General features: G+C 43.9%; 1 long non-coding RNA gene across 9 annotated transcripts in view; it reads left to right on the top strand.

Annotated features, from left to right (window-relative positions):
• LOC144364913 (uncharacterized) overlaps positions 1 to 13,739 on the top strand; it is a 70,102-nt gene that overhangs the window by 26,686 nt on the left and 29,677 nt on the right. For 8 of the 9 annotated variants that reach the window (XR_013423037.1, XR_013423046.1, XR_013423042.1 and 5 more), the window contains exons 2-3: positions 5,178 to 5,280; positions 8,526 to 11,133. This is a non-coding gene — a long non-coding RNA (uncharacterized LOC144364913). The remainder of the gene's footprint in view (positions 1 to 5,177; positions 5,281 to 8,525; positions 11,134 to 13,739) is intronic. The other variant, XR_013423038.1, reaches the window with a different exon arrangement.

Raw genomic sequence — 13,739 nt, 5'->3', positions numbered from 1 at the left:
AAAAGCAGCTTTTTCTTTCACTGTTTTGGGCAAGTCAACTCTTCAAGGACAACACCTGAGAAGGGGAGAGCTTCTTTTTTCCTTTTTTCCTCTTGAAGCCAGATTTAAAGTTAGGTAGTCAGTGTAGTTAGGTAAATCGGGTCTAATATTGAGTGAAATCTAAAATAAAGGCCATGCTGGGAATGACTCAGGGAAAACAGGACAACTCATGGAATGTTAATGAAGTTCCGAAAAGGACCTAGGCCAAAGTCCACCTGGAAGAAGTGTTAATGAACATCCCCAAACAGATTTGAAGACAGCCCATCCCAAAGAAATGTTAATGAAGCCCAGGATGCAGCTCCCAACAGATTTGGAGATAGCCCATCCCAAAGAAATGTTAATGAACAGCAAACTTGACTCGGAAATGCCCAGATTACTTCTTTGGTTCACCTGTGTCCCAACCCTTCCCACCTACATTCCATCACCAAACCTATAAAAGGGGAACACATTGCCTGCTAACTGGATTCCACCTTCTGGGTCCCCTTCTTCCTCCGGAAGAAGTCTTTTCTTCTGTCCTTTAATAAATTTCTAATCTCTACTCTTGCCTTGCCTCGGCGTGCTTCTTTGGTGTTATTCTTCAACATCAGGGAGCAAGAACTCGTCACCGGTCAACAGCGGTAACACTCTCCCTGCCAGTTGTTACCAAGGAACCCAATTGTAACTTATCTTAAAAATATAGACATCTCTGTGAAGGCCAGCTCAAAGCCAGAGGCCTTGTTTGCACATTTCTTCAAAGTACTATACTGAATATGTTTGTGAAAAACTAGTAATGGGTGTCCAGAACCTGGAGTGCTGCTATCTTCTCTGCCAGTGGCCAAGTAAAACAGGGCAACAAGAATGTAGGAAGTTTATTTACATTGCACTCTTTTGCAGAGACTCTTTTGCTGACAGTAATAAAATCAGCCATGGTAGAGATTTCTGGGGAAGCCCAGTTAAGACCTTCCTGAGAGAGGGAGTGCCACTTCAATGCTTCAGGGTCTGAGCTGTGGTCTTATTAGAAAACCTGTGGGTGTTCTGGCTGTTCTGGGAACATTCCCTCTCTCCCTAGATTGTGATCTGTGCTTCAACTCCTCTTGAACTGAAGGGGGGGGTGCCTCTGGACATTTACATTATTTGCATAGAATACTATGCTGAGCACTCCCTTTAGGTCCTCAACATCTTGTTGCTAAATTTAGCAGCCTGCTCTTTCTTTCCTTTGTCTTTTTTGTCTTGTGAAGGAGAATCAGAATTCTTTGGTTTCCCACTCAACCCCTCCCTACCTCTCCTGACTCTGATTGATCTGTTGTTCTCTGAACTATCCTTCTTTGCCCACTGTCTGTTAAGATATCTGCTTCTATTGCCCCTTGCTGTTTGGATTTTTCTGTGGGTGACCCTCAACTGACCTAAGGTCTGCAGCTTTAATCTCCTCCTGGTTGGCCCCTTATAGTTCTTTTTTGCTTTTTGGTATTGGGGATCAAATATGACTCATAATCCTAGGCAAGCACCCTACCACTGAGCTATGCCCCTAGGACCTTAGTAGAGCTTCTTAATGTTTGTGCCTCTGTATCATTTAGAAAATTAAATAATTTTATTTTACTAAATTGTGAAAACAGAGTTTATTTTAAAATTCAAGTGATCTAGAAATGTCTCATTAGGAAGTAGTCATGGAAATCATAGTCTAATGTGACTTCAGTACTAATATTTTCATAGTTAATTTGAGGTTATCACCCTGGATTTCTGTTTACTATGCACATATAACACATAAATTTACCTGAATGAACTCACATTTTGTTCCCTGGTATTTTAAAATTTTGATTCTTATTTATTGGCATCAATAAATAAATTGGAATTGAACCCAGGAGCAATTAACTACTGAGCCACATCCCCAGCCCATTTTAAAATTTATATTTAGAGACAGGGTCTTGCAAAGTTGCTTAGGGCCTCATTATGTTGCTGAGGCTAGCTTTGAATTTACACTCCTGCAGCCTCAGCCTCCAGAGCCATTGGGCTTACATGCCTTTGCCTCTGCCATTGCACCTGGCTTTTTTCCTGCTGCCTTATGTGACAGTTTGTCTTAAGGTTTTTCATATCAGTAAATGGAAACATGAATAACTTTTAAAAAATTAGTGAAGCATTTTCTTTCTTTTGTATTTATTTATTTATTTAATTTATGTTTAGTTTTAATGGACATAGTACCTTTATTTTATTTATTCATTTCTATGTGGTGCTGAGGATGGAACCCAGTGGCTCATATCATGACGGGAGCAGGAGCAGGAGCCGTGCGCTCCTTCACTGAGAAGGAAACCCTGGAGCATTTTCAATATTCACAAAAGTTGAGAGATTGTGCTTTTGCCACTTTTCACCTCTTCAATAGTTCTCCATGCATGGCCAGCAAAACCTTTGCATTGAATGTTCTATTGTGTATCTCTCAATGCTAAATTTTCACAAATAGTTAAGACTATCAGCATTAATTCATTACTATTGTCACACTGGTGGTGTTTGGATTTCCTTAGTTGTCTTACAACATGAAAAGTTTGTTTGCCTCATTGTCTAATAGTTTCCGAAAGGCTGAGTGATATTTTGTTTGGATGCACACTAATTTACTCCACCCTATTGAGGGAGTGGTGATGCCAGAAGTGTGCCATTAGTGTGCTGAAACTTATCTCCTAGGGGGAGGACCCTTCCACCTTTTGACCCTGGGGGTGGAGTCCACACCCCAGGATATAGCTGTGGCTATGTAAAGAAAGTTCCAAAGTGATTCTCCCTTTTGTGAGGAGCCTGCAGGAAAGTGTCTTAAGCAATTTGGAAGCAGTCTTCAATCTCCAACTTCTACTTCTGCAAAACGGTAAAAATAAATTGTTTGCAAGGTAGAGATGCCATGGAGTCTTGTTTTAGAAGCCTGAATGAGCCAAGGCTCTGATATTTCCTCATAGTAGTCTGCCGTTGTTTGTTTAAACTAGTTTTGCTAATGGGGATTGAGCCTAGGACTACTTTATCGCTTAGCTACATCTCCAAAATATATTTTTAGTTGTCATGAATCTTATTTTACTTTTTTATATGTGGTGCTGAGAATTGAACTCCACATCTCACACATAGTAGGCAAGCGCTCTACCACTGAGCCACAATCTCAGCCCCCTCAGTCCATTTTTGTTATTTATTTTACTTTTTATTTTGAGTCAATAGGGTCTCACTGACTTGCTTGAGATTGGCCTAAAATTGGTATCCTCTAGGCTCGTGCTCCGGAATACTTGGGATCTACTCAGGCACTAGTTCGCCCACATTATTTGCCATTATTTAAGTGAGTTTGTGGAATATATTTGTTGAATTGGCCCTAACTCTTCAAAATGAGTTTGTGGAAGTGAAATCGCTGGGTCAGTACCCAAGGTCCAGCAACAGGGTTGTGAGTCTTTGCATTTCTGTGGGTTCGGTAGGTAGACTTCCTTTGCATTTTGTTCAGCACCTGTGTGGTAGAACATTTTTGTCTTTTTACAGTTTGGGGGGTCCCGGGGTTTGAACCCCAGGGAGATTAATTACTGAACCACTTTCCCAGGTGGTTTTTTATATTTTATTTAGAGACAGGGTTTGGCTAAGTTGCTTAGGGCCTTGCTAAATTGCTGAGACTGGCTTTGAATTTGTACTCCTGCCTCAACATCCTGAGCTCTGCTGAGATTATGGAGTGTGTGCCACCTTGCCCAGCCAGTCTTTTCTTATAATTGATTTTGGTTCTTTTTTTTTTTTGGCGGTACTAGGAATTAGACCCAGAGGTGTTCTACCACTGAGCTTTATCCCTAGCCTTTTTAAATTTTTTAGAGGTGTAAAGGTAAAATTTCCAAGCTGATTCTAAGCCGCAGAGCCTGAGTTAAAGTGTAAAGGACCAGGCTTGTAAACCTGCTTCTAAAACTGCAAAGCATGGGTTAAATTCCTGAGGCAGTTAGGACAAGGCCCTACTGACCATTTAGTGATTTATGGACTGGGGTCCTGTGCAACTCCTCACGTAAGCATTCAAGACCCTGTGCAGTTTGTCACATAGATATTCAGGGTCCAAACAAATCAGTTTGAATGTGTACCCCACCTAGGAACACCAATCATTCCTGCCCTGATTGTTCCCGCCAATATATGTACTAATCATGTTTCAGAATTGTTGTTCAATTTTCCCGTGCCTCATGATGATTTGTTCTGATGTATGCAAAGCCCCCCACCTTCTCCGAAAAGTGTACTTAAACTCCACTTGAACTCTGCTCTGGGCTCTGAGCCGCTCTCCCTTCTTGAGTGGGCACAGAGTCCCAGCACACTGGAACAGGATCCTCAATAAACTTCCCCCTTGCGATTGCATGAAGTGAGTCTCTTGTGTGGTTTCTCCCCTTCGCCGCTCCGCTGCACCCCAACAGAGGAAGGCTAGCTTGGAACTTTTCATCCTATTCCCTCACCTCCAAAAGTAGAGTTATTTTATATTTGTTGTTGTTGTTTGTTTTCTTTTTCTGAAAGAGGGTCTTCCTATGTTGTCCTAAAGTTCAGGATTCAAGTTGTCCTCTTGCCTCAGCTTTCTGAGTAGCTGAGACTACAGGCTGGTACTTTCTGGGTCCAGGTTTAGGCGTTTGTTTTTTATTTTCTTTATGATTTTTATGCAAATAGAGGTTTGACTCCAGTTGGGTGAAGTTTTCATCAATTCAGGAAAGTTTCGCAGTTTTATAATTGTAGAGCTTGCATGAGAGTTTATTCCTAAGTGTTTTATTATATATATTTGAGAGAGAGAGAGAGAGAGAGAGAGAGAGAGAGAGAGAGAGAGAGAGAATTTTGTAATATTTATTTTTTACTTCTCGGCGGACACAACATCTTTGTATGTGGTACTGAGGATCTAACCCGGGCTGTTTTCATTAAAATTATAATTAAAAATTTAACCTTGTTCAATCATTTACCTCTATGGATTATGAAATCCTGCTGGCAGCCAGTTGTTGTATATGACAGAAATGAGGAGATAATTTGCTGAATCAGAGTTTATTTAAATACAGTGAGAATTGTTGTGTAGGTATACATGCTCAGAGGGGAGAGAATAATGTGAAAAATCTTCATAGAATACTGCTGGTAGATGAAGTACTTTAACCACATATTAATGGTTTCCAAAATTATTAAAGCCCACTGTTTAATTAATATGGAAACAGGCTTTGTGAAAAGTAAAGAGTCCTTGAAGCTGAGATTTTCCTGTAAAGGAGCAGTTCTTGAAGAAGCCAGCTCGACCACCTTGGTGGACAGTCAGGATAAGAGGTAAGGTCTCTAATTACTAGTTGATAGCAGGTGGTATTGGTGGATGAGGCTTCTGAGATTAATTCACAGCTGATGAGGCCTTGTCACTGCTTGGCTCCAGGCTTTCAGAGAAGTGTCATGGTCTTTCACATGACAGAGGTGGCCCTACCTTAACCTAAGCTCTCAGGGTGTCTGGCAAAACTATGGAGTTGAGATTTTTCTGAAGCTCAGTAGTTTAGATCAGTGGCTGATACATGGGGAGTCTGATGGGACATATAAGGTCTGGCAACACATCATGCTCTAGCAAGGAGGGAAAACTCTCTAAAACGTCAAACTTTTAGAAGTATTTAGAAATATTTCATAGTTACATAACGTATGGCCTAGCACCAAAACCAAGCCACCCTCTGCCCTGGTTCCAGGCTCAACCCATGACCAGATGGACAGAAAATGCCATTATTCCAAGCCTTTGTAATTCTGGAGTCTGAAAAGGCTACCCAGGAGCTTTAAGGAGTAAGTGGGTAGAGAAAATGATTTCTTAGAAGAAGAACCTGACTGGCTTGGTGGCCCATGCCTATAATTCTAGTGACTGGGAAGGCTTAAGCAGCAGGTTTGCAAGTTGGAAGCCAGCCTCAGCAACTTACAAAATGCTGTTTCAAAATCAAAATGGCCACAAGTGTTGCTCCATGATAGAGTGACCCTGGGTTCCATCCCCAGCACTGCCCTCACCACCCCCCTCCAACCAAAAAATGTGTGGTTGCTCCTGCCTGCAAGACTGTGCAGTTCAGAAATAGACAAAGCATTCACTCTTGCTTCCCACATATCACAGCTAGTCTTTACAAGGTTGGCCCCCTTCCCCATACCTCTTCAGATATATTTTCCAACAACTTTATCTTACTCCCAAAGTTTGTGATATTGATTAAAATTAACATTCATTATGACATCTTGTTTCCAAAATTAATGTTTTTTTGACCCATGCAGGGCATGTGTTCCCTGCAGTCACCACATGTGCCCCTTACTGAAGTTTGGCTCTGCATATTTTTTTTTTAAAGAGAGAGAGAGACAGAGAGACAGAGAGAGAGAGAGAGACAGACAGAGAGAGAGAGAGAGACAGAGAGAGAGAGAGAGAGAGAGAGAGAGAGAGAGAGAGAGAGGGAGAATTTATTTATTTAGTTAGTTAGTTTTTGGCGGACACAACATCTTTGTTGGTATGTGGTACTGAGGATTCAACCTGGGCTGCACGCATGCCAGGCAAGCGCGCTACCACTTGAGCCACATCCCCAGCCCCTCTGCATATTTTTTTAATATTTATTTTTTAGGTGTTGATGGATACAACAAAATGCTTTTATTTATTTATTTTTTTATGTGGTGCTGAGGATTGAACCCGGGTCCTGCTCCTGCTAGGCAAGCGCGCTACTACTGAGCCACAATCCCAGCCCCGAGCTGCATGTTTTTTATGTTGTTTGTTCCTGAGGATTTAAATATTTTATGTCTGTTGTGAAAGGGAGACTTTTTTTTTTTTTGTGGTGGTGCTGGGAATTGAACCCAACATGGTGTGCATGCAAGGTAAGCACTCTATCAACTGAGCTGCATCCCAGCCCTGAAAGGGACTTTTATATGAGGTTATTGCTGATTCAGTGATTTTTCTAATGATTTTCATGAGAATGAGAAATGATGGATTTTCATTTTCTTTCTTTCTTTCTTTCTTTCTTTCTTTCTTTCTTTCTTTCTTTCTTTCTTTCTTTCTTTCTTTCTTCCTTTCTTTCCTATTTTCTACTTTGTGTAATTGGTGCAGGTATCATCAGGTAGTAGAAATGTTCTTCAGTACTCCTGTCTGGTCCCTGAAAGCTTGTGTCCTTTAGCTCCGCCATGAGGCTGGTTATAAAATTCAGTTGTACCTGTGTTGAACTCTTAAGTGGGTGTTGACCTTATAAATTCAAGTGGGTGTTGACCTTACAAAATATGTTCCTGAGGCTGTGAGGTCGATATTAGATTTAGGTTAGATTCAGGTTCTTAATGTTTAAATTTGTGGTCCTGTCTCTAGCTAAGAATGTGGTATCTTTTAATTTTTTTTTTAAGGTACTGAGGATTGAACCCAGTGGTGCTTAACTACCAAGTCACCTACCCAACACTTTTTAGTATTTTACATAGAGACAGGGGTCTCATTAAATTGCTTAGGGCTTTGATAAGTTGCTGAGGCTGGCATTGAACTCACAATCCCCCTGTCTTAGCTTCCTGAGCTGCTGGAATTACAGGTAGGAGCTACCACTCCCAGCCTGGGGCATTATTTTCAGGTTTTTGTGTCACTGTTAGACTTGTTAAAACCTCTGCCATTGTTGTTTCTGTTTGACCGATCCACCCAACCCAATCATGGCATTTTTCTGTGTACTTGAACTTTACTTCATTTAGGAAATGGTTTTTTTGTGCATCAAATTTGGCCTGCCACATGTTTTTCAAAGTAAGGTTTCACTGGAACACAGTCATGGCTGCTTTCTTGGCACAGGAGTATAGTTGAGTAGTGGAGCACACTGGATGACCTACAGGCAGAATTATTTACTGGTTGGCCCTCCAAGGAGGCATTTTCTAGTCTGTGCATTCCTGTATCCTTCACCTCCCCTAGACAAGGCTTGTGGCCTGTGTTAGTCAGGTTTTTGTCACGAACAATAAAGTACATGATAAGAAAACTAGTTTCAGAGGTTCAATCCATGGTGGACGTACTCCATTGCTCTGGGCCCAAAATGAGGCAGAATGTCATGGCGGAAAGGCATGATGGAGGAGTGCTTCCCCATTGATGTTGCCAGGAGATGGAAAGAGGGGAAGGGGAAGAGGCCATAGGGAATATGGACCCATTCCAGATAGGTACCCAGTGACCCACTTCCTTCAATCATACCCCACCTGTGTATGATTACCACCCAATTATTCTATTCAAAATAGGATGAACTGATTTAGGTCACAGCTCTAAGTCTAATCATTCAACTTTGAATCGTTCTGCATTAACAGTTTTCACTTTATGTCCAAATCATAACATGATCCTTTTCAATTAGACTGCAGGGACCTTGCTTCAGTATTTTCCTTACCAGGAAAAATGCTGCCCTTAACAGGGTATATGTTCTAGTGGGGGAGAGATTGGCAATAGGAAAGAAATTAGTAGATTATGCAGTAAGTTACAAAGTTTTGGTGGATGTTTGAGAGGAAGCAGTGGATGGTACATTAGACACTGAGGTTCTTCCCAGGCCTGGCATCCATGAGCTCTTGCATTTGTCCTTCAGCTTTGACCCTTCAAGTGAAACTGGACTTTTCACACCTCCTTCCTGCATCTCCCCAGCTGCAGCCAGTGCCCTTTCTGGTCTCTACAAACTGTGAGTACTGAGGTGAAGAACCTGCTGGACAAAGTCCTAGGGTGAGTGCTGCTGAAAATGCACCCAGGGCTGTGTGGGTGGGGGCAAAGAGAGTCTGGAAGAGGGAATTGAAAGGGAAGTGGTGTTGGGTGCCTGGCTCAACGAGCTGCAACCAGGTGGACCCTCTTTCCTGTATCCGACCCCTTTGTGGGTCTCTTGGTAATCTGTCTTGCTTTGGAGTTTGAACTTGACCTGTGGGCATTGACCACATGATATTAATATGGGAGTTATAAGAATTTTCGTCACTTGTGTGTTTTCAAAAATGATAGAAATAATGGACCCATGTGAGGACTGTAATGGAAATTCAGTAGAAGTTATTTGTAATGTCTGGCACATGGTTAAGTACCAGCAACATTTGCGAAATGAAGTAAAATAGTTGTATTCCATATAGTTATAGTGCTTAGGAACTTTGGTTTTTATGCTTAAGTGTTAGTAATAGTTGAGTGTTATCTTCTATAAGATGGAAGAGAATGATCAACTTTAGTTTCCACTGAGTATTAACTCAAATGGTTGAATATAGGTTTTCCAAGGAAAATGAAGATAAGATGTACTTAAGGAATACATTTGTTATGGGTTCATGTTTTTAGCCATTTGGTGGACATTTTCTTACCAGGAGGAACATTTATATTTTCAGTATAAAGATTTCATAGAAAAGTGAGCCGAATGCTTTTATTTTAAAAATAATGGTGATTTCAGTCATGTATTTAAAAAATAAAATACTTTTGTATTGGTACTTGTCATCAAGTTCCTATAGGTTGATGCCTCCAGGATATTAATGGTGAGGAACAGAGTCCCAGGCAAGTGGTACATTTCTGGTGTTTTAACTAATAATTTTCTTAAGTCAATATTTGTGGTTATATGATTGAGGTTTTATATATTTGATAAATATTTTTAAAAATAACTTCAGGGCTGAGGTTGTGGCTCAGCGGCAGAGTGCTTGCCTAGCATATGTGAGGCACTGGGTTTGATTCACAGCACCACATATCAATAATTAAAATAAACGTCCATTGCCAAGTAAAAAAATTTCTAAAAAAGATATAAAGATGCTATGTCAGTTTTTCATGGCTGTGATCAAAATAACCTAAACAAGAACAACTTGGAGAAAGAACAGTTTATTTTGGTTCATGGTTTCAGTGGACTCAGTCATGGTCAATTAGCACCATTGATCTGGCACCCAAATGAGGCAGAATATCATGGCAGAGGGTATGGTAGAGAAAGCTGCTCAGCTCTTGGCAGTGGGGAAGCAGGGTAGAAGAGGAAGGGGCCAAGGACAAATACTGTTCTCAAGGCCAAACCCATAATGACTTACTTCCTCCATTCATGCCCCATATGCCTATACTTTTTACCACCTCCCTGTGGTCCCTTCAAATTATTAAGCCAACTAATTGATTAACCCACTGGTAACATCAGATCCCTCATGAACATTCACCTCTGGAACATGGTGGCGTTGCCTTAACCATGGGCTTTCCATATTAAGAACAGTAACAGATTTTATTATTGGTTCTATTTTAGCATAATGTAGTTGTTATAACTGAGTTTCATGATGCAGTTTGTTGCATGACTTTGTATTGTCCAAGTGTGTAGAATATCAGAAGAAATCCAGACTCAATAAAGAGGAGACATGAGGGAGGTCGGTTATTAGGGGCAGGGTTATAACAGGGGAATTGATCCTATAAATTCAACACAGGATTGACATGTTTATCATAGAGAAATACACATCTGAGATGAGAAAGAGCAAATTCACTTCAATTTGTTCTTGTTTGGTGGCCCCATATTGTTGGTAGAATTAGAAGACTAAGGCTCTAGGACTTGTTTTGTTCTTGTGATTAAAAACCAAGGCCTGGTACAAGATAGGGAAGCAATCACTGATTGACACTCCTAGCTTTAGGCAGCAGGCTGTAAAATTTTAGGAACCTTTTCTACCTTAGCCTCTCTTTGGAGCACAATGGACAATTTTAATTGTAAGGCATAATAGTAAAAGTAATTTATATAAAGGAACAAAATGATGCTTGTTCACAGGCACACACTTAAGGTATTGCTCTATGATGAAATGTTTTCTGACAAATGCATCCTGAGGTAATTTTGTCCATATGCAAACATCAGAGTATGTACCCACATAAAGTAAGATGGCTACATCACTAGGCGATCTAGTCTGATGGGACAAACTTATAAACTAATCTTCATTGACTGAAATGTTATTTCATATGTGACTGTAACTGGGACCACAGAGGTAAACCTTTTGTCAACAGTTCAGTATTTTTTATGGGTTTGCATGATTTTCACACAAACAAACTGAGGTTTGAGCAGAAGACTTGCTCCTGAAAGTCTCCTATGTCAGACTTCCAGGAAGGGCCAGTTTGACCCATTCCTAGCCAGTACCTGATGTGTGAGAATCATGTGACTGAAATGATGAAGAAGAAGCACTTTCCATCTTGAGGGGCTATACTGGTGGCCAAGCCGGAAGTCCCTGCTTCAGATGGTAAGTCTCCTTCCTTCATATAGTGGTGGGGTGGGGTGGGGGTAGGGGGTTGCCTAGAACTTTTGGTTTCCTGAGATTGGATTGTCATGGGACTTCTGGGCTCCTGTCACACCTGGGGCTGAACACTGGACAGAGCAGCAGACCTGGAAACATCACAGGCAATCAGGCCTCTCAGCTCTACCATGCAAGTGTGAGAAATAGGGTTATGAGGAAAGGACATAGGTGCACAGTAGGTATGTGTGCAGGAAATAAGATCCAGCTTAACAGTGTCAGTGTGGGCACCGGATATGGCGATGTGACTGGGCAATGCAAGAGTTGTGACCTTTTTTGGGGGAAGCTGCAGATAGATATTCCATAAGCCCCCCCCCCATGCCCAGCTTCTCTTCCTTTTGGTGTTACTGGCTCCTTACACTAGTTGCCTAGATTTCTTGCTTTAAACCCGTTTAAATTCCTTTTTAATATTCCCTGCACCAGTACTGTGCCATTATCCCATTCCCACATGTTTACTGGCTGGTCTTAAAAACTTGGCCTCACAAAATTACGATGTCATTGTGTACAACTTCTATGGCCATAGATTCCCAAACTTGTCTAGGTTTAAAAACCCTTTCCTTAGATACATAGTCCTGGGACAGTGCCTGGGTGGACCTGGGCCTTGAGCCTTCCTCCCCCCTGTGCCACCTGCTCCACTGTCTCCACTCCCTTTCTCTCATCCCCTGGGCCTGATGGGGGCCCTGGTAATTGGCTTTCCAGACCTGGGCCTGGCTCCTTGCTGTAGTACCAGATCACTCATCTCCAGTACCCTGGCCCTGTCCCCATCTCTGGATCTCAGGCCCCTTGCTGGCACCTCCTCTTGAGCCTCCCCTCTGTTGCCCTGGTGCTGTGGGATCCCTGCACTACCTGGACCATCCGGTCAACCTGATTCTCCCAAGCCTGGGCTCCTCCATGGGTCCCGGGTTCCCTCCCACCCAGACACCAAGCTTCATGCTGGCGCGGGCAGCCTTTCCACACGAAGGGCCCTCCTTTTGCCCTTCTGTGGTCCAGGTCCCATCCCAATCTTTAGGTTCTACTTCCCTGGATTGCAGAGGAGGGCAATAGGCTGGCCTCAGACACTGAAGGTTGCCTATGGGAAACACAGGCCTGCCCCTCGCCTGGGCCCCCTTGGCTGCCCACAGCCTGACACCTGGCAGTGGATGTGGGCGCTGCGCTGACCTTGGCCTGCGCGATCCCCTCCCTTCCCTCCCCTGCCCTCTCGCCTTGTCTGCTGCCCCTAACCCAAGCCAGACCTCCCTAACCATGGAGCTTTAAGTTGTAGTCCTGGGGCCTGGCTCCTGGACTGGGCCCCTGAGCACGTGTTCCTAGTCGTGTTGCGTGGCGTGCCATGGCGTCGGGTGGCGTTGTCGGGTCAAACCGGGGGGCCCCTTGCTTGGGCCCCCTCTCGCGCACGCTCCCCTCGGTGCCCCTCAAGCACCCTCACCCCAACCCACTCTTTCCTCCTCCTCCTCTTACCGCCCCTTCCTCCCTTTCCCTCTCTTCCCTTGCGCTCTCTCCCTGCTCCTTGGCCTAGGTGGCGTGGCTCTCTAGCCAGGGCTCCTCCAGTGGGTCCTGGGACCCCTCCCAGCCAGCCACCCAGCTTCATGCTGGTGCTGGCAGCCTTTCCACACCCAGGGCCCTTGTTTGGCCCTGCTTGGTTCCAGGTCCCTGCCTGGAGGATCTACTCCCATGGATTGCAGAGGAGTGCAATGGGCTGGCCTCTGTGCCCTGGAGGCTCCCTAGGGGAAACACAGGCCTGCCCCTCGCCTGGGCCCCCTTGGCTGCCCACAGCCTGACACCTGGCAGTGGACGGGGGTGCTGCGCTGACCTTGGCCTGCTCATTCCCCTCCCTTCCCTCCCCTGCCCTCTTGCCTTGCCTGCTGCCCCTAACCCAAGCCAGTACTCCCTAACCATGGAGCTTTAAGCTCCAGTCCTGGGGCCTGGCTCTTGGGCCGGGCCCCTTAGCGCGAGTCCGTAGTTCTGTTGCGTGGCGTGCCATGGCGTCGAGTGGCATCGCTCCGGGTCGTCGAGTCAAACCGAGGCCCCTTGCTTGGGCCCCCTACTGCATGTGCTCCCCTTGGTGCCCCTAGTGCCCCCCCACCGCACTCCACTCTTTCCTCCTCCTCCAGTGTTTGCCAGTGTTTCTGATTTGCAAAGGAAGGGAGCATCCAGGAGGGAATGGACATGGGGTTGGGAGTGTTGTGTGGCTCAAATGGAGGCAAATGTAATTGGGGCTTTCCCTCAGTGTCATTCATCTATGGATCACCTTTTATACCTCTTATGGCAGCTGGGAGGAATTTTCAGAGAAGGAACCTTAGGATTTTTCCTGAGTGTATCTCAGGCCAGAAATTCCTCATGTTGTTCCATACTCCTTCATTCACTTCCACACATCCAAGGAAGATCGGGACTAGGGACACTGTGTACTCAAGCCAATTGCTCTCTGAGCCTGGACAGAAGAGTAGGAAGAGGCTTCAGCAGACCCCATCATGCCTGCTCTGTTTTTAACAGGTGATTAACAGCTGCCTAGGCCAGAAACATTTCACCCTAGTCTTAAAGAGTGGTGGCTGCACTAACTG

The sequence above is a fragment of the Ictidomys tridecemlineatus genome, chromosome 1 (genome assembly GCF_052094955.1).
Source record: "Ictidomys tridecemlineatus isolate mIctTri1 chromosome 1, mIctTri1.hap1, whole genome shotgun sequence".
Classification (NCBI taxonomy): domain Eukaryota; kingdom Metazoa; phylum Chordata; class Mammalia; order Rodentia; family Sciuridae; genus Ictidomys; species Ictidomys tridecemlineatus.
Note: the sequence above shows the minus strand (reverse complement) of the source record. Positions and strands in the feature narration are given on the sequence as shown.